Source organism: Phytophthora infestans, genomic scaffold (assembly GCF_000142945.1).
Source record: "Phytophthora infestans T30-4 supercont1.9 genomic scaffold, whole genome shotgun sequence".
Lineage (NCBI taxonomy): Eukaryota > Oomycota > Peronosporomycetes > Peronosporales > Peronosporaceae > Phytophthora > Phytophthora infestans.
This window is the reverse complement of record NW_003303750.1, coordinates 3049955-3070593: the sequence shown is the minus strand read 5'-3', so window position 1 is coordinate 3070593 and position 20639 is coordinate 3049955.

Here is a 20639-nt window from a genome sequence, read left to right as displayed (position 1 = left end):
GGAAGCCGAATCTAGAACGCCTGATCTGGAACGCCCAAGAATAGTGACTACGAAGAGAGCTGAAGTCCTCCTAGGCAGTGGAAACTATTTTCACTGGGAGTTTAACATGCGCATGACCTTGGCGAGGAAGGGGCTTCTGGCGCATGTTCAAGTGGTCAAGCCCGAGAGCGAGATAACCGAAGCGTGCCTTGTGAACGACGCGAAAGCCCTCGGCATTATTGCTCAAGGCGTGGAACTCCAGCACCAGACTAAGATTCGGAACGCCCCGCGTGCCATGCAGGCTTGGGGAACGCTTTAAGAATTCTACAACCGGACGACGCTGCACAATCGTGTTACGAGGACACGTCGCCTTCATGAGCTCAAAATGGGGAGTGGAACGCTTATGGCTACGCATCTGGACGCGTTCGACGAGCTAATTGTTGGTCTTCAGACGCTTGGAGAGCCAATGGACGAGGCACGGCAGCTCGTGATACTGCTTAGCAGTCTTCCGGACGAGTACGAGCTTATCGCGTCCGTCGTGGAGAGCGCTAAAGATGTGACGCTTATCGAGGCTAAGGAGAAGCTGCTCAAAGCGTACGAACGCCTCGAGAAGAAGGAGACTACCGCGGAGAAGGCGTTCCAAGCGAACGGGAACGCTAGGCGTTCTAAGGGCGGCCGAGGGAACGGTCGAAAGTGGAACGGTCCGAGATAGAATGGAAGGTATCAAGGCAAGTGCTTCAACTGTGACCACGTGGGCCACATGAAGCGAGACTGTCCCGTTGGGAACGGTGACAGCAATGGTGATGCAGGTTTTCCAGTTGCAGTGGATGAGGAGCGCTCGGCCGGATGGCTGATTGACAGTGGTGCGACGTCGCACATGACTCCTCACAATAAGGACTTTGTAGAGTTCAAGGGCCTGGACACTGGTATTGAGGTGACGATCGCCGACGGCACGAAGTTGCGCGTCGAAGGAACGGGAGCGGTTCAGCTGACTGGTCTGGACGGAAGACGCATTCGAATGGTCGACGTACTGTACATTCCGGGGCTCGACAGACGGTTGAAGTCGGTGGGAAGGCTCGCGGATCGGGGCTTGCGCGTGGAGTTCCACAGCTCCACATGTGTCATACGGAACGCCTGTTGTGCGATCGCCTCAGGAAAGAAGGTTGGCAAGGCGTTCCTGCTGGACTGTCAGCAAGTAGAGGCACGGTTCGTGCAGTACGCCGGGGCTGGGAGCGAGTGGGAGCTTCGGCACGCTCGCTTGGGACTCCCCAACAAGGAAGCGCTGGCCAATACACAGCGTTCCACGACCGGTATCCCGCCGGTGAAGAATGGGAACGGCTCTTTGTGCGGTGGATGCATGAAGGGAAAGCAGACGGTGACATCGTTCCCGTCGCGGTCGATGACGAAGACTACGCGTGTGTTAGAGCTGGTTCCCACGGACGTCATGGGGCCTATGAGAACGGCTTCGAAGGGTGGCGTTAAGTACGTGCTGCCGTTCATGGACGACTACTCGAGGTATGTCGTGGCGTATTTCTTGAAGAACAAGAGCGAAGTAGTCACCAAATTGAAAGCGTTCAAGGCGCTCCACAAAAAGCAATGGGGGGAACGCCTGAAGGGTTTGCGTTCCGACAATGGAACGGAGTTCGTGAATAAGACGGTCGCTGATATTTGCCAACGGAACGGCATCGTCCACCAGCGCACCATTCCATACAGCCCTCAGCAGAAAGGAGAGGCGGAGCGCATGAACCGGACTATCATGGAGAAGGCACGTACCATGCTACATTACAAGTCCATGTCGACAGAGTGGTGGGCGGAAGCAGTGAGTACGGCGGTGTATCTTATCAACCGTTCCACGAACACGGCGAACTTAGATGTCACGCCGTACGAGATGGCGTTCCAAACGAAACCTCGGATGGATCACTTGCGTGTGTTCGGTTTGCAAGGGTACGCTCACGTTGACGACGTGAAGCGAACGAAGCTCGAGCCCAAGGGTTGCAGGTGCACGTTTCTCGGGTACGCCGAGAACGTTAAAGAGTATCGTGTTTACGACTGGGACGCATCCAAGGTCAAGGTGTCGCGTTCCGTGAAACTGGACGAGCGTGAAATTGGAGGTATTTACGACACGCTGTTGCCAGCGCCCACAACGGATGTCCAGGTGGCTAAGAACGGAGATGAAGCTGGTGTCCCAACAGACGTGGAACGCCTAGCCGTTCCAGACGAACCTATGAAGAGGTGGAGGAACCTGTCCAAGACGTTGAAATGGACGAGTTAGAACCAGAACAGAGTGGAGCGCTTCAAGCGCTGCCTCCTCCAGCGGACCCAAAAACGGAGGGTTTGGAACTAACAGCGGACCACTCGCCGCCGGAGGCGTTCCTCGAGGAACGCCTGGTATTCCACCCTCATACGGAACGCTTAAGAAGATCGAGGGAGCCTGTGTTCCTACTTGAGAACGGTCCGAGCGATGATGAAGAGTACAAGTCGAACAGAAGTGACGGCCCGCCAACCTTGAAGCGTGCCAGGATCGACGAAGACAGCTTGATCGCTAAAGCCGTGTTGGCATATGCTTTCAGTATCGATGGCGTTCTAGATACGCCGAACTCGTTTCAAGAAGCGATGGCTAGTGCTGAAGCGGCGAAATGGCGTCAGGCAGTAAAAGAGGAGTTGCAGTCTCACGCTCGGAGCGGAACGTGGACTTTCGCTCCATGTGGAACGCCTGGACGCCCGATTGGATGTCGCGGGGTGTTCGCCAAGAAGCGTGACGAGCATGGACAAATTATCCAATACAAGGACGAGCTGAAGAACGCCTTTAGGATGATGAAACCTGGCGAGGACAAGGTCATTCTGGGTACGGAGATCAGTTACGAAATTCCAGATGGAACGCTCATGATCAAGCAGACAAGATGCATTGACGACGTTGTGGAACGCTTCAATCAGCGTAACGCCAAGGTGGCGGAAAACCCATGCCCGTCAAACTTGAAGCTATCGACGACCATGTCGCCGACGATCGAGTTGGAACGCTCCTAGATGAAGTTGAAAACGCTTCAAGATGCAGTCGTAGTCGTACCGCTCCTTGGTCGTGTGTCTGGTGTACATGGCTCTGAGCCTGTGTACGAAAGAGATGCTATGGCCACGACGGATGCACAAGGAGACGGGTCAAGAGCAAGTGGGAGCGATGCAGATTTGAAAGAACGTCATTACACTGGAGAAGAACACTAGATATCACGCAAGGGCCAAGCACGTCGACATCCGTCAAAAAGTGGAACGCGGAACGACTGAGTGGGCTACGGCGACGCGCAGCTCCTACTGGACGACACGCTAACAAAGTTGCTTGGGACGAAGACCCTGGCGTTCCAGCGCGAAGCGACCGACATTAAGAACATGGCTACCGTGCAGCAGTGGTGAGTGGGGGTGTTGCAGTTGCACCAGCTCTGCACGGTTAGGCGTGACCGTTGGAGCGGTTACTGAACCGTTCCACTATTGGCTGGAACTGCTTCTGGAACGCCATTTGGTAATCACATGTTAGAGCGCTATGATTGGATGAAGGCACATGGCATTAGTGATTATGCCACACTTACGAGAAGACAACAAGAGGAACAACAGAGAGATAGTGTTTAGAGAGACATGTTGGACAGTTTTGGCTAGCACTAATTTACTCACTTCGGTATCTGCCTCTTACTCAACTAGCCCCAAACCAATAATTACCGATAACTATGAAAGTACTTCAAATATGTGTTTCTTAGGTTGGATTGTTGATTCGGTGCAACGGTGTAAAATTGACGTATATCAAAGTAATTTCTCATTACTATTCGCTTAAAATTACGCAATTTAAGAGAATCGCATCAAGTACAATATTGTCTTATGCATTGAGACCACTGAGGACACACCCTGATTTAAATACCGGTAGTGCTACGAGGCGTATGTAGTACGTATTGCCCCTTAGATATTAGTTTAGGATTGTGGGTACACACCTATAGTAGGTATCAATTAAATATTTCAAAAGGGTAAGTCCTATTTTCCTACCAATTTGTTTTTTTTTCACATGTTGTACTCCGGAGAAAAGGTTTAACCTAGATATAAACTTCTACAAAATTGGTGTAAAAAACATAAGTATTAACATCAGTGGTCGGTCAGTTATTTTTTTTTCACTTTTTTATATGTCTAGGTAATTACGCGAGCTATGTACATGCGTGTACGTTGGTTTTATAGCTAAGCAAGAATTACCCGCACTAGCTCATTCTAACCACGGTTTCGAAGTATTAACATACCCCGAAGTAATATCTTGAGAGATGTGCAAGCACTGCTGCATATAGGTGCGGCAAGGGGAAATCTCAGGCCCGAAACTTCCTGAATGTTAGAGATAACGTAAATTAATAATGCCTCTTTCATTATATAAGTATGCATCTATCTAAAATTTGTTATTTTTTACATAGTGTTCTCGTAAAAAAGATCGCACTACCGCTCGTATCCTGTGTAAGAAACCGTTGCTACCTAATATTATAAAGACTGCCGTGTTCACTTCATGGGATACAAAACGATACTGCACCTCGTTTACCCGTCATTGAACCTTAAATAATTGTCCATAAAAATGTGTCTGGTCCATAATAAGTTATTTAAAAAAAGTATCATCTGGTTGGAAATGGTCAGGGTCAGCAATACGACAGTTTCATTGGTTAAGATTCTATAAGGAATTGTATTGTGTGTATAGAGAGTCCATAATATTGAAGAGTTATGAAGCGCAACAGCAGGCTAGGGAGCTCATCCATGTACACAATTCTGCTACAGAAAAGCAGAAAACCAAACAGAGAGCCCAAACCTATTAAGCAGTGCTCCACCATTTAATAGAGAGGAACCTCGAAGCTAGGAAGGACACTAAAGAGAGCGGCCACGGAAACAACATGAAACTCAACCTGTAGTACGGAGCAACGGTAGTATACGAAACCACGATATTGGGCAGGATTACGTAAGAATCCGCAATGATAAGTGGTTGAAGCATACAAAATGACGACGCACTGGAGTACACGCAGCTTGGAAGTAAAATATCCTAAGCGAACGCACGCAATATCACGAAGTATTTGAAGCCGAGGCCACCTCAGCTCCAACAAACCCTGCTACCCCCGCCGCGAAGCGGCGGCGAACGGCAAGTCTTAACTATCGGCTGTAGTTAGTCTGTCCGTCCGTCACACGAAATGTCATTTGTTTAGCTTTCTCATTGGCTGCTAAGTGGAGCAATGGCAGTTTCGAATTGGCCAAAAAATGCATGTTGCACAAGACGGTACCTGGTGCAGGTTCGCGGTTATGTAGGGCCCTCCCCCCATCCACAACTTACTAACTAACCATGCGAGTAGTGCAGTGAGCCCGTGGCGAGCGGAATGGAGGCGCGACACAGTAAGTAGCATACATACCGCCGCGCAGCGGCTAGTGTAAAAAAAGTGCATCGAGATCACTATTTCATCGATAGGACACCCTAATTTCTATCCTGCGTAAGAAGCGGAGGTGTTTTAATGTGAAATGTAAGCACATAAAGACATATCGTCTTCGCTTTTATTATCCAGTCTGTAGCAGCTTCCGCTAAGTGTACACATAACGTCGGTCACGACAAGGTAAAACTGTTCCCCCAACCCAACCTGTCAGGATTTCGCGGAAATATGATTTCCAGCTCTAACCTCAACTGACATGTTTACCCAGTAGTTTAAGCGGAGGACTTATTGTGCATTTCAGTGTTTTTGTCCAGTTCACTTAGCCTGACTTTTTTTAATAAATAGAGGTCGTTTTTTAATTGAGAGCTATAAAAAGTACAAATCGATCTAGCTAGACTGGCTGATAAAGTGAGCTACGACGGCCAGATCGACCGCTTGGGATCGATCAACCACCAAATCCACATCGATATCCTGTAAATCGACCCTTTTTGCCGTTTTGAAATGGTAATTCGATCACGGATAAAACCAATCGATGCCTGCCTCTTCCCATCTCATTTTTACGCGTAGTTTTACGCTCCGATCATGTTCAATCTAGACTATATAACGGATCTACATTCCATCTGCAAAGCACAATAAGAGAGCTTAGTTTCCTCGTACATAGTGGTATTTCGACGGCGCGTAGATAATATGTTAAACTTAATAGTTTTTGTCGACATGGCAATAAAGGCTTCTAGTAGCAACGACGCCAATGAAGCAAGCCACCGGTGAGTTACAAGGACGCTCAATGCGTTTTCAGATTAAGGCAAAACGGCCTGAAACGGACACTACATCAATAACAGTCTCGGTTTTCTAAGGTGACAAGCGGCGCTATTACATGCATATTGCTAGACTCTCGTACAAATCCAAGAGCTAGGAGAATTGCGGCTGTTGGCAACATTTCTCGCAGAGAGGAAAAACGCAAATTATGAGAATACCTTGGAATTTCTAAGCATCAAAAACTGACAATTGGCTGTACAAATGTCTAAAGAAGGAAATATTTTTCTTTTGCAGCCGCCACAGTATAGCCTGCTTAACCAATACAACGCTTCTTCATTTTCTTCTTCAGCATCAATTCGTTGAGACGACAAGGGCGAGCTATTGTTTGGGGTCCCTTTGGCCATCCAAGACTACAGAAGGGGTGAGGGACCGTGAAATCAATGCTCGAGCGGAATCTATCTTGAAGAAGTGACTTGGCTGGAGCCTGTGGCTTCAGGTTACCGAGCGACAGAACTCGGATAAGGCAAAGGGGCGCCTGTCCAAGGAATTGGGATTCATTTGCACAAGGATATGTAATAGTAACGGTTGGGTCTGTATGGGTACATTGCCGCTGTGGATATATTGGTTCAGTGATGTAGGAGTGGGTTTTAAAGCTACGCGAGTACTGTGCGATCTCAACCAAGCTGAGGCCCTGGAAGGAGCACCGTTCACGAATGATAACTGAAACAATGAAGGCAGCGAATTACTCTGAAAGCCCGAGCTGCGGAAGAGCACGCAGGAATGGAGACACGCAAGGATGATAAATGACGGGAGTGTCCGAACAAAGGCAAAGAACTACAGAATACTAAAATCACGGAATATGGATAAGCACGCAGTTTTCGAAGCAACTGTTGAGCTCGTAGATGGGAGAGAGCACGGAATGGAGCTTGCCCACAATGAAAACACGGACGACGAAGGAGCCACAAACTTACGGGGAAACGCATAACTTCAGGAGAGTACACACATAAACGCAACGAACAGCGGAACTCTATTTCATTGTATGACATGGTAGCACGGCAACGAAACACACCTTGAATTCACGATGGAACCCTGGTATAACCTTCAAGTGGGATGTGGCATGTGTTCGTCCCTCTGTCTGTTCGCCGCTAGGGTATTGAAGCTCACGCACATTCTACTGGCTGCCAAACTCTGCAAACGCGGGCCTGGGCTAAAATTACACAAGCTGGTACGTTGTACTTACAACCACCGTTCAAATATCATTTTACTTCCATTATTACAACGGAAGCCCCGGAGCGACACACTACCCTGTGTATGCTGTGTTGTATCTAAACACGCCAGGAAGTACTAGCAAACTTCCACACTTACAAGACCAACTAAGCTCCGATAACGTAGTTAAGCATAATGTTGGTATTGAGCTCGAAGGCCCAGGAGCCACCTTACCAGGTTGAGATGTCGCCTGTGTACCGTGTTTCCAACTGGCAAGCCACTGAAAACTTAACACTCTTAGTCACGAGCAAGAGCTAGATGGTTCTTCATTCTCTCTCTATCTCAAAGCAAGTGTACTCGCAGTCCATATAAAGATGGGGTACCGGACGTGTTCCAGATCTGATAGGGGGGGGCAGGGCCGATCGGTAAGTAATATGTGGATAGCGCACTAGCTTATCGCTTCTCAATAAGGCCAATTTTATATCTTTTTTCTTGATCATGCCAAATGAACACAAACGACGTCCAGTAGAAATGTTCACCGACAGTCTTATTCACTGTATCGGTACTATCTCGCCACTACCGCGTACTCACCGATAGTTGGACGTGCCCTGGGGTGGTTTACCGTAAATGCTTTTCTCCTCTTGAGCACAAAGGCGCTTAATGTAATATTTGAATCCTACTTTTATCATTACAAATATCTATTGAAAAATGTCCGGTTTGGATATCAAACTTCCACCGACGACTTAAAGGTCGTCGGAGCTTGTACAGTCGCCACTTGTCGCCAGCCGGTCGCTGGATATTTCACACCCGAAGGTCGCGCCCCTTATACCCTTCCCAGGTTATACCGTCACGCTTTTCATACTGCTCGAACACTGGGAGAACCAAAACTGCCGTTGGCGACGACCCTTCGATGACTTGAAGTACCGCTGAACACCCGCCCCCCGCGGCTTTAGTCCTCCTTTCTCACGTCTAACCACGCTCCCACCCGGATAAATTGCCGCGTCGCGACATCAATAAGTCGGGTTTAGACCAATCGGCGCGCGTTGTGGGCACTGCAGTAATTTGGACCAATGATGTACGGTCTGGTTCCGTCGGTGATATCACCTTTGACAGAGTTTGAGACGCTTGTTGCCACACAGGGTTGGGTGAAAGCTTTAGACGCCAGCAAATACACCATAATTGCTCCCACAACACCCCGAGCCTCGACACCGGTGGGTGTCGTTGTGCCTCACAACTGGTTTTGCTCTACGCGCTTCGCTTCTCGCATCACGATTGTCACGCCACTTGCTGGCTCGTGATTTGCTTTGGCGGTATGTGTTAGTCACTGTGTAGCTCTACAACGTTACGTATACTAACTTGCTTGTCATCTTAGCCGCCGAGTACTGCGTCTGATAGATTGTCTACGCCAGGATCTGACACTTCATCAGTTGGTTCACCAACCAAAGTGACACGGCCCAGTGTATCTATTTGGATAGACAGAGCGCCGACGACTCGTGCAGCAGCTTCGTCACTGGCTTCGTGAAGAAGTAGACGGAATGACCGATGCGTTACGCGGTGGTCAGAGTGGTCCTCACGGCTGAAGTACCGGCGTGACTAAGCTTAACCCCGTGGACGCGGAGCCATGCAATACTGTCTTAGGCTGTTCACAACAGCATAAGAAACACTTGATTTCTCTATGGCTCGAAATCTGCTAACCACCATCTTCGACACTTCCCACTTTTAAAAAGGGTTTGGTTGGTCCACGTTTTGAAAGCAACTAGTTCTATTGGATAGCATTAACAGCCTGATTGAAGTACCGAAGTACCGCGGGTAAGAGCCGGCCAATATTAAAAAAAAAAAGTTTGGTTCCCCTTTCGTGGCCACCACTCATTCTTCATTCCGAGCCCCTTTTAGCAAGATGGAGTGCGTCGTAATTTTAAAGTTGCGTGTCTGCTACTGCGCAAGGAAGGGTGACATGGAAGTCAGCAAAAGGGTTACAGATCCAGTAAGTGTTATGATTTTGTACCGCTAAATCATACTGACTTTGATTATGAATTGCTGTAGTTTTAGCTATTTGAAGCCTGGCTGCAAGATTCGCGTCGGCAAGCAGGGAGACTTCTTCAACGGTGAAGATGCGTTGCTTGCGCACGTAAAGGCGGATACGGATATGTGCGCCCGCCTCAATTTCGCCAACATCATTGTGCGTCCCATTGCAGTTCCACTCGGTAAGTTTATGCGCACTTCGAACATGTTTCGTCCTTTAGGATGACATTTTGAGTGTATTAAGTGCAGATTCTTTACCATCTTCGGTCTCAAGTGCCCTAAGTACCTCGGGCAAGAGAGAAGATCCTACAGACAGGAAACAGCTACCGAAGCGTTCAAAGACGGTGGAGTCTCGGAAGTCTGCAGCCAAGAAGAGCGAAGATATGCAACCGCCCAATAAGAAGAAGAAAACGAAAAAGCAAGAAGCCAAGGAAGCCACAGAGCGACGCCACCAGCTGTCGTAGTTCACGAACATCCGGGGTGATGCCAATGCTCAAGGTATGTTGGTATGTTGTTGGGTGGTGTCTACAGTTGGTTATAACTTGGTGAATGTTTAGACAGGGACGGTAGACAGGTAGAGACTTCGCATTAACCTCCAGCTCAGCAAGCGCACCAACTTTATGCTGACACGGAAGATATCTACTGATTTATTTACGCTGACTTAATAACTATGTTGACGCAGTGTGCTTCTAATCGACAGGCCGTGTTGACACCCCAAACGACAGTCACTCCAGTGATGGCTCGGAAATTGAATACGAAGACGATCCAAACACTGTTGAACCGGAAGAGGATGATGAACACGGAGAGGTCGCGCAGAACTTAGTAGCCGAATGTGATTATCGAGAAGATGAAGAGGGTGGAGAGGACACCGAAGACGCTTCGCTTTGGCATCCAACCGCTGTAGAGTTCCATTTCGATCCCCTTGGATTTGCCGATGCAGGGCCAAGTGATCCCAATCTCGTCCTTGGCGATGTCGAGAAGAGCATCGAGTCGGATGAAGAGGTCTAAGCCTCGGTCGGCGTTGCAGATATGCTGGACACCGACGATGAAGCCGAAGCTCTTGTTGATGAATCGGTTATCGCTGAATCAAGCCGGATCGCCGGTTTGTTGAGCGAGGTGGTGTTGGAAAGGCTACATAAGGGAGTGGAAGGCATGTTGAAAGACGTTGTGTGTCGTGATGACAAAGTCAACATATTAATCTGGATTTATGCTGACAGGGTCATCCTAAGTCTTCGACGACAACCAATTAACTGATATGGCGGCTCGAGGCTGGACCGTGTACCCTGAAAATGAGATTGCGGACATTGTCGACGACCGCAAGTTGACAAAATGAAAGAAGGTTACTGCGGACCGTCGAAAACTGTCTTAGTATCGGCGAAATCACCACTTTTCCTGCTCTTCTGCTTCCTACCGAGGGCATTCTGGAGGTACGCTGCGGGGGAGACACATCGCTATTGGGAGCAGACGTTTAGCGCTCGCCTGGAAAAAGCTGTCGCAAAAAAGGCACAACTGACACATCGACCACAAAAGAGCATAGACAAGCTGCGTAGAAAGCTGGGGTGCTTTGATAGGATTGCGCCGCATGAAATTGTTCAATGGATTGGTTTGATATTGGCGTACGCACTGAACCCTCGTATAAGTTTGGAATTGCACTGGTCTACAACGGAAGACGGCCTGATTTCCTCTGGAATGTTTGGCAAAGTGATGTCACGAGATCGGTTTCGAGACTTTCCGAGAAATCTCCATTTCTCGGATAATCAGGACGCTGCACCATCTCGTGATCGTGCATGGAAAATCAGACCAGCCTCGTCAACGGAGGAGAAGACATTCAAAGCAGGCTACGTTCTCGGCTCTCGTGTGGCGATTAAGGAGGGTATGCTGCCATCAAGGACCCGCCAGAATCCGACTCATCAATACCTGAAGGATAAACCCCACAAATGGGGTTCCAAGTGTGATGACTTGCTGCGCGAAATCAGGATACTGCAAAAGGTAAGCTGACGCTGTCATCTTTTATTTTCGAGGTTATGCTGACGTATCGTGGGTACGGCAACGTGTTAGAGGGGAAGTTGATATTGGCAGGTAATACGACGTCGAGGGTGCAAACTTAATGGATACAAAGAGGGAACCAGCTGCTGCTGTATGAAATGTGGATTGTGTATTTCGGGGACTTCCATATTCGGGACGCCGTGTGGTAATTGCTGGTCGCTTCTACACGTCGATTCCCCTGGCACAGCTCCGTACCATGGGATTCAACTAGGTAGGCACAATCCAGACAAATCGAAAAGGCTGGTGCAAAGCCGTTTAGTATCCGTTTAACCCCCCCGTACTTATATGCTGGATATGACAACATTTACATCAATAGAACGGCTCGTCTATCGCTACATTAAATGCACAGGTGTAGGTAAAATATTTACAATAAAACGAGGAAAACTTACAAAGACAGCCTAGCCAGAAAAGCCATCTTGTTGCTAAGTACGAATAGAGTCGTGGCTGTAGAGTCTCCCCCTTATTCGAGAAAAAGAAACACGTAAACGCGCTATTGCTGATCTGAAACGAAAAAGATGAGCGGAGCCTGCTGGCTTGTCGGAGACGACAACTGGTACGGGTGCAAAAAAACGCAAAAAGAACGACACGACAAGGTTAGCCACACGATCATGAAGCATATACTACTTGTGTTGACTAACATAATGGTGTACTTTTGTATGCATTTCAAGTTACATCCTCTCGTCCTCAGCGCCGGGTAATTCTCCGGTGGGAACCTCCGGTCCTCACGTGGTAGATACCACCGCAGAAGAAGATGAGTTGAGCACCCCTGATGAGTCGTCAGTGGGTCTACCTGGGCAGTCACAACAGGCTGGCTGCTACAGCGCAAGTACAGACTCCTGACTCTCCCGATGGGTACGTGGCTATATCCTGCTGTCTGTAGCACATATTTGAAAACGATTACGTTGTATATTAACGCATTTTTATGTGAATTGGTTTAGAAGGAGCACGGACCAGATGAGGCCACGCGCACGGACGCGACGTTTGACGACGAGGCACTGAGCTATGATCTTGATGGAGAGGACGGTTCTGACCCTGATGAGTGGTATATCAAAACGGAGATGGGTACGTATTTGAACACGCCGTCTGGTGCCATTGATGCGACTGCATCGCTAATACCAGAAGCACCTGAAGAGGACCCTGACCAAACACCTTCAGACGAAAGTGATGGAGCATTGGATGGAGCTGTTCTAATGGTGCGGCAGAAGAAGAGAGAAAAGAAAAAGGTAAGCGAGAGCGATTAGCGGAGGCGAAGTCAAAGCTGACGCGTGACTGGGGCTCAGTAACCGCCAACTGGGATATCATGAACAACAACAAATCGGAAGTGTTGGCTCTGGGCAGCGCTGGAGAAAATGCGTGGAGACGGTTGGAGCTTTGGTAAGTTGGTATCTTGGAGCATGAAGTATGTTCATGATGTGCATATACTAATCATGTCTTATATCATATTAGATCCTGCCTCTGGTCCTACAAGTGATGAGCCCTTCCCGGGATTATATTGCGGGGAAAGTGGGCCCACAGATGCTGTGCTAGAGTGTGCCGAATCTCCGCTGAAACTTTTCTTCGACTTTATGCCACCGAGAATCTGGCTGCGAATTGCTACAGAGAGCAATCGCTACTGCAACCAGCATTTGAACGCGCGCGCGGATAGAATACATCAAAAACGGATCAGTAAAGGTGAGGATGTGTCCATAGACGAAACGCTGCTCGGTGAAACAAAACGACACAAGCAAATCAAGGCGGAATAAGTATTGTACTGCATTGGATTATTTGTGGCGAGAATGCTTTGCCCTCACAAGCGACGATTCGCTGATCACTGGGCGAAGACTGCTGTTGGTGCTATCCCGAAAGAGACGTTCGGGCAGTACATGTCGAAGGCGCATTTCGACAGGATAATGCAGAACCTGCATTTTACGGACAACGCCATTTGAGGGCGGAGACTGATCGAGCCTGGAAGGTACGATCTGTGGTGGACACGCTGCAGCAGACCTTCGGCAGCGGGTACCACATCTCGCCTATCATTTCGTTTGAAGGAGCCATGATCCCGTCACGAAGCCGCCACAACGTGACCCGCCAGTTTATGAAAGATAAGCCCCACAAATGGGGTACGAAGGTGCTGCGCAGAAACCGCTTATTGTCTTGAAACATGGCAATTACTAATGCCTTCATCGTCTATCGTGAGGCCAAGAGACAAAATGTGGTGCAGACTGCGGATCATGCCGAGTTTCTCGAGGTGCTTCACGACCAGCTTCTCCAAGTCACTGCTGCCGATTTGGTCAATGAGGTTTATACGACATGTTTGTGAGGAAGATGCTGCACATGTAGTATTTATGCTAACTTTTTCTTTATTGTGCAGGAGCATCCTGACTCACCATGAAGAAACACATCTTCATCTACGGAAGGGCACGTGCTAGCCAAGTTTCCAGAATGGAAACAAGTCCACGAACACTTTCGAAAGCACCTCCAGCATCAATGCAAAGTTTGCTCTATTCGAAAGCAAAAAGGGGGGGGAGGAGCGCTACCCGCTCCTACTGGAATCAATGCAGTGACGGTGAGAAACGGTAAGCCCAACACTAGTAATTGATTGCTCGATTTGTATTGATGTGTTTATGTGTATGTGCTGTGCAGCGTGTATCTATGTGATAAAGTGCGCCATAAAAACTACCCTAACAACAAGTACACATGCTTCCAAATTTGGCATGCCTTGTGGAAGAACGGCGAGGAGCGCCCTCCTCCGCTCGTTGGCATAGGCTACCATATGCGGCCGCTCGGCAAAAAACGAAGCCATTCACTAGAGCGCGACGAGGAAGAAAAGAAAAATGAGGAGGAGGAGGAGGAATACGACAAAGGCCCATGCGTGGTACAAGGCCGCCAGACTGCGGTGATTTAGGAGATGCTGTGGCCCACCAAGTAGGACGTTCATTTGATTGCTAACCGGTTTTTGGTCAAATGAAGTGCACAGCATCTATTTTACATGTTGCAATCAATGTTTACCTGTACAAAGTCAGGTAAAACAGTTCGTGTTTTGCTCTATCCTAATAGAAGGTTCAGAATTAATGCTGCATATACTCCCTGTCTAGTTCGTGCAGCCCTTCTGGTGATGCTCTTAGCTACATGTCTAACCGTAGATGTGTCAAAATTATCAGGTAGCTTTCCGCAGTACACAGACGTTGGTCGTTCTTATTGTAGGCTTTACCACAATCTAATACACCTATTTCTTACATGTTGTAAACGGCTTTAACATGGCGTATATTTGTCATAAACGGTACTTAAAAAAACGTAAGTGCGGTAGGGGGGGGGTAAGAAACGACCAGCCATGTATAAGCAAGAATCTTTAAAGATGGCCGTAGCGAAGCGTCATCCGGGACTTGCTTCTGTCCACTGGGTTGACAACCGTTCGGTGTATTGCCTAGAGTCTCAAGTGACCTTTGCATCGACAACGATGCAGCGGAGGGAAAAGAGTGGAGCGGTGGCAACGGTGCCGTGTCCTGGTTTGGCTGATGAATATCAACACTACATGGGTGACGTCGACCGCCACGACCTGTTGCGACTCCAGTCATACTCTGTGCAGTTGACGACAAGGTAAGTGGCGTGTTGTTCATGTCAGCTTATGAAAAAAATAAAATGCTGTCCCGAACAACAGATTCCAGAATTACTACAAAAGCCGGTTTCTTGGAGTGGTCGACATGGCGGCGGTGAGCGCCTACATTGTACACGCCCACGTCTGGGAGAAGAAACGCAAGACGAAGATGTCACACTCTTCGTTCTTGACATCTCTACACAGACAGCAAATTCAGGAGACGGAGTCATCATTTATGTAGGCAGGGACTTCGACTGAGCCGACGGTTGTAGTGCGTAAGAAACCTATCGCTATCCAAGGTGACCATTCCCTCGTCCAAACTACCGACACCCGTCTAAACAATGGTGTCCATCGTTTGCGCCAAAGGCAAATGCAAGGTCTGCTCCTACTATAAACTGGCAGACACGAAGAGGGGTGGAGCGTCTACGTTCTATTGCGCGAAGTGCTCCGAAGGCAAGAAGGGGCAGGTGACACTCTGCATGAAGGTGCGGGGACATCAAGCAAACGAGGGCATGCCCTGTGCTCAGGTATGGCATATCCCGTGGCAGAATGGCTTGTTCTCTCCAAAAGCAAGTCATGTTTGCGATCGTAGCCTAGCTAAGCCGTAGGGAAATACATTTAGCTGAATTTCAACGCACATGATAACAAATAAGTCACTCGGCTTGCTAAGAATACCTTCTACGTAGCTGCTAATGCCCCTGTTAGTCTCTTTTGGATGCGCTCTGTCGTGTCCGTCCTGCCAGCCCTCGCTCCCTTTTGGCTGTGTTGATGCCGTATTGTGACGGGGTCACACAGCATCTTGCGCTAGAGGAAGTTATCTTCCGAGATTACACAAACTCTCAGTGAACGGCAGTTCACAGGTCCCCTCTTTATTCTAAAGAGAGCGAAGTGACCTAATTAAGGTAGAATGTAAACTTAGTATATTTATAGGTAGATAAAGCTTGGGTTTAGTACAAACTATAAGGCATCTATAGAAATGCAATGTCGTTAACCAATGGTTGGCTTTGAACGACCTTGGTACTTTGTACCAAATTTCCTGAAGTATAACGTGTCATACTTCTGAAGTGTGACACGTCATACTTCATGTAACCAGGGTACACTTAGGGCTACGTACTCCGTTACATCCTCCCCCACTTAGGTTCGGTTTACCGACCAATCAGAATGAAGAGGTGTTCGTCATAAACTCTCATTCTCAAAGTCGAAAACCATCGACTTGGCCGCGCGAGCGCGGCAGAGGCTCACTTCACAGTTAGAGCCTCGAGCAGCAGCCTGTGCGCTCTTCTTCTAGGTCTCCACTTCGACCGTTTACCATGCCTCGTGGCACTGCAAAGAGCGGTGCGAAGACACGCTCCAAGGCTGCTGCCGGGAAGGCGCAAGCCAAGAGCACTAAGCCTCACGGCAAAGGCTCGGCACTTAAGAAGGCTACTTAGATGGCCTCCGAGGCGATCGGTTCCTCGGGTGACGCGACTGTGGGCAAGCGATCAAGCAAGCGCCGCAGCCCGTCGCCCTCGGCCTCTCCAGACAATCGTCCGAACCCTCGGTTCGTAGAATGTGCGTTCAACTCTGGCACTAAGGACGAAGCCGAGTCCGAGAGCACGCACGATGCTCCTGCGGGCTCTGTGGGAGGGCACAGCCCAGTGCTTAGTGAGCACAAGGACGACAGCGTGCAGTCGCTCGCAAGTGATCAAGGTGATCACAGTCCCAGAACGTCTGTGCGCTCTGAGAGTCCGGCCGTCAAGGCTAAGGGCACTCTCAAAGCTGGTGTCGATGAGGAAGAGAATCCTCGCAAACGTCTCTCGCTTGCCGAGGGTCTTGCGCGTGCTAAGGCCTCTAAAGCCGAAGGCGCTAAGCCCTCAAAGAAGCGTACGGTCTCTAAGTATACACACCGCGAGGAGAAGGAGTCTCGACACTTCCATCGGTGCATCTTCGACTCCTCGGATGAAGAGGATGAGAAGGAGGAAGAAGAGGAGGAAGAGGGTGCTATCTCTGAGCCCCCGGAGGTCTCGAATGATCTCGACCAGCCGCAGGAGGATTTCCAAGCTGCCCAGCGTGTGCGTGGGGGTTCGGTGGTGGCATTCGTCAGCCAGGGAGCTGCCATCAACTCAAGAGGGTATTGGCCTCCCGAGGAGAGCTCTGAGGCTGACCTCTTCTTAGAGATTCTCGTCGCTCCTCGTGGCCTTGTGGGCGGCCACACTTCTAGGGGCATCTTCGAACGTGCCCTTGTTCAGATAGAACAGTTGTTCGCTGACAACTTGGAGGCTGCTCGGGGTGTGCTTCTCGCGCCACACCGCATTCCCCTTAAGAACTTCACGACTTGTCGTAAGAAGTCCGAGACCCGGAGTGGTCTCTATCCCCTTTGGGGATACCCCTGGGATATGCCCGAGAACGGTCCCACGTGGAGTTCTTGTGAGGACATGCTCTGGGCATGGGTGGAGTCTCTTAAGTACTCCCCACGGAGTTACGGGAGCTCCATGAAGATCAGCTGCTATCCCGCATCCTGGACCAGCGTGATCTTCGTGTGAGGTTTGCCCACTTGGTCAGCAAGCGCATGCTGCCAAGGGACATCCTGAAGCGCGCGGCTTCGAGCGCTCACGATGAGCGCGGGTACGGAATGTATTCATCGTACGTACTCCGTTCGGGCAAGAAGCCCCGGACTACTTATGAAGCTGCCGCCATTTCTGCTCCTAGATTGCGACAGCCTTCGGGCAGTCAATCAGGAGCCGCTCAATCGGCTCCCACGAGTTCTCGGAGTGGGCATAACCCCTTAACTTCACGAGGAGCTGTCGCTTACCGCGACGCCGTTGCTCCTGGAGGATCCGCTCCACGTGAAACTGGACTTCTTCATTCCGGTAAAGCAGAGGCGGAGGTGCCCTCGTACAAGTACTCGGCGCCTTCCGAACGCCACTCTCTTCCGAGTGCTTCGGCTGCGGGTCCGACACAGAGCCCTGAGGTTGACCGCCTCCGTCAACGTGTTCTCGTGCTTGTGATTGCACTTGGCGCGGTGATGCTACCGCCCAGGCCGGCAATCAGGGCGAGCTCGCTCGTCTTGCGGGCCGCCTGGACCTGTTGGAGCCAGAGGTCGCGAGCCTGCATCTGCGGGTGGACCGGCGGATCTTTTCGACCGATCTTGACGAGGCCTTCCGCATAATCCGATGTATCGAGGCTCTGCTGCCACGTCCGGAGCTGAATTCTGCGCACTTTCAGTCGCACGCGTATGGTGACGTACTCAGCGTATGGCTCCGGGGTCCGTTCGTACGGGGCCCCTCCGGTGTACGGGCATGACCGCAGCCTTGCCGTTCCGACCGAGGCTTGGGTGCCTGCTCCGACGCCCTCGTCGACGTCTGTGACCGGCCCTCGCCTCGAGAAGCTGGGTCAAGGTGGATCCGCACGTCAGCAACCCCCTGCGGATCAAAGTACCGCTTAAGACGTTTAACATAGAACGTCGGGTGCGTTGTCATTGACCTTGGCAGGTCGATGGTGTACGACGCACCATGTCTGGCCAGGACTGCAAATGGTCCAATGAAGCGGTGCTTCAGCTTGTTGCTGCCGACAGAGCTGACAGTGTCAAGAGGTAGGTTCCTCGTGTCTAGCAACACTAAGTCCCCCACCTTAAATATACTTAAGTTTCCTCTTCCATGTTTGTCCGAGGTCTTCCTTTGTCTATCCTGGGCCGCTGCCATGACATCGCGGACCCTGCTGACAATGCTCAGGTTGGTATCCATAAAGGATTCCACTTGTTTCCGCAGCGAAACTGGTCTCACATCCGAGACCTGGGAGGAAAGGGCTTTCCGAGCCTCTCCCCCACTTAGAATAGAGGTGTCAGTGTCTCCTCGAAGAGTGAGAGGCACTCTGGGGTGACGGAAGCCGTTCACGTAGAAGGCGTGAGCCCCGTGGACGCGTGCACCGCGTTGTTGAGCGCAAACTTAGCAACTGGAAGCTGCGTCGACCACGTACGTAGTGCTGCCGCGCACACACTGCGCAGAGTGTCCTCGAGCACTAGATTGACGCGCTCTGTTTGGCCGTCTGTCTGCGGATGATCCGCAGTGGACATCTGCAGACGAGTCGCAGTAAAGGGAACAGCGTTTTCCAAAACGCAGCAGTGAACCGCGGGTCTCGATCCGAGACAATCGTCTCCGGGAGATCGTGAAAGCGGAACACGCAATCGACGAGCAGCCTTGCGGTTTGTTCGCCCGTAACAGTGACGGGAACTGGAGCAAGATGTACCATCTTGCTCAACCGACACACGAACACCAAAATTCCGGTGTTGTCGTGTCCGTCGGCGGGAAGCCCAAAGATGAAGTCAAGACTCATCGACTTCCAACAGTCAGCCGGTACGGGCAGGCTCTGTAGTGGAGCCGAAGAGTGCCCTGCGGGTTTGACCGCTGACATGTTTCACATGTCTTAACATACTGGGCGACCCACTGGTACATGTGGGTCCACCAGAAGGCCTGAGAGGCCGACAGAAAGGTCTTCTCGCGGCCCAAGTGGCCGCTGGAGGGCGCGTCATGCGCCTCCGCGAGGATATCGAGCTTTAGATCCTCATCGTTGGGTACGACCACCCGTGGAGGTTGACTGGGCTCCACCCGGTAATAGAGGAGGCCATCGTTCAACTCATATCGGTGGAGTCGTGAGCGCTGTCGCGACGAGAGCCAGGCGGACTTCGCGCTCGTTCCTGCCATAAGAAATTCGACGATAGGCGCGACAGCCTCATCGTCCCGATACGCCATGCGTATCCGATCATATAGATCCGTTGTCACCCGCGTGATGTGGGGCAACTTATAGTCAGGACGCTGAGAGAGGGCGTCCGCAAGCACGTTGAGCTTGCCCGGCTTGTATTCGACGCGGATGTTGTATTCCGCGAAGAAGGACAGCCACCTCGCCATCCTTTGGGAGAGGTGAGGCGAGTTAGTCGCCGTCCTCAAGGACGCGTGGTCTGTGTAGATCACAAAGGGCCTTGAGCTCAGAAGGTGAACAGAAACTTCACAAGGGCATATTTCATTTCCAGGAGCTCCTTGTCGTGGACAGAATAGTTCCGCTCGGCGGCTTTGAGCTGCCTGGACTGGAACGAGATAACTCGTTCGTGTCCAGCCGTGTCGGACTGCAGCAATGCACATCCGATGGCGTATTCGGAGGCATCGCAGACGACGCTAAACGGCTTCGTCTCATCCGGCAGGGCCAGGACAGGGGCCTCTTGGAGACTGGCCTTGATGCTGTCAAAAGCATCCTGGTGCTCTTGCTCTCAGCGCCAGTCGAAGTCCTTCTGAACGAGGCTCGACAAGGGCTTAGCGAAGCCTGCGTTCCTGCGCTGTACTTGTGAAGGTAGTTGGCCAAGCCCAACCACTTTCAAAGATCCTGTTGAGATCGGCGGCGTCGGCCATGCTGCTATGGCCTTGCCCTTGTCAGGGTCAGCCCGAGCGTCTTGGTTGATAGGGAGCCAACAGAAATCTTTGATTTCTGGGAGAAGGCCATTGTCCTTTGTCGAGGATGACTAATAGCTTGTTGCCTCTCACCATGACTAGCCAAAGGGGGGGGGGAGGGAGCTCCACACGCACCTCCATAGCCGCCTCTGCCCCCCCTCTTGGAGGGTAGTCGATGAAGCAGGTCTTCCATGTAGGGGTTCGAAAGAAGGGGTCACAAAA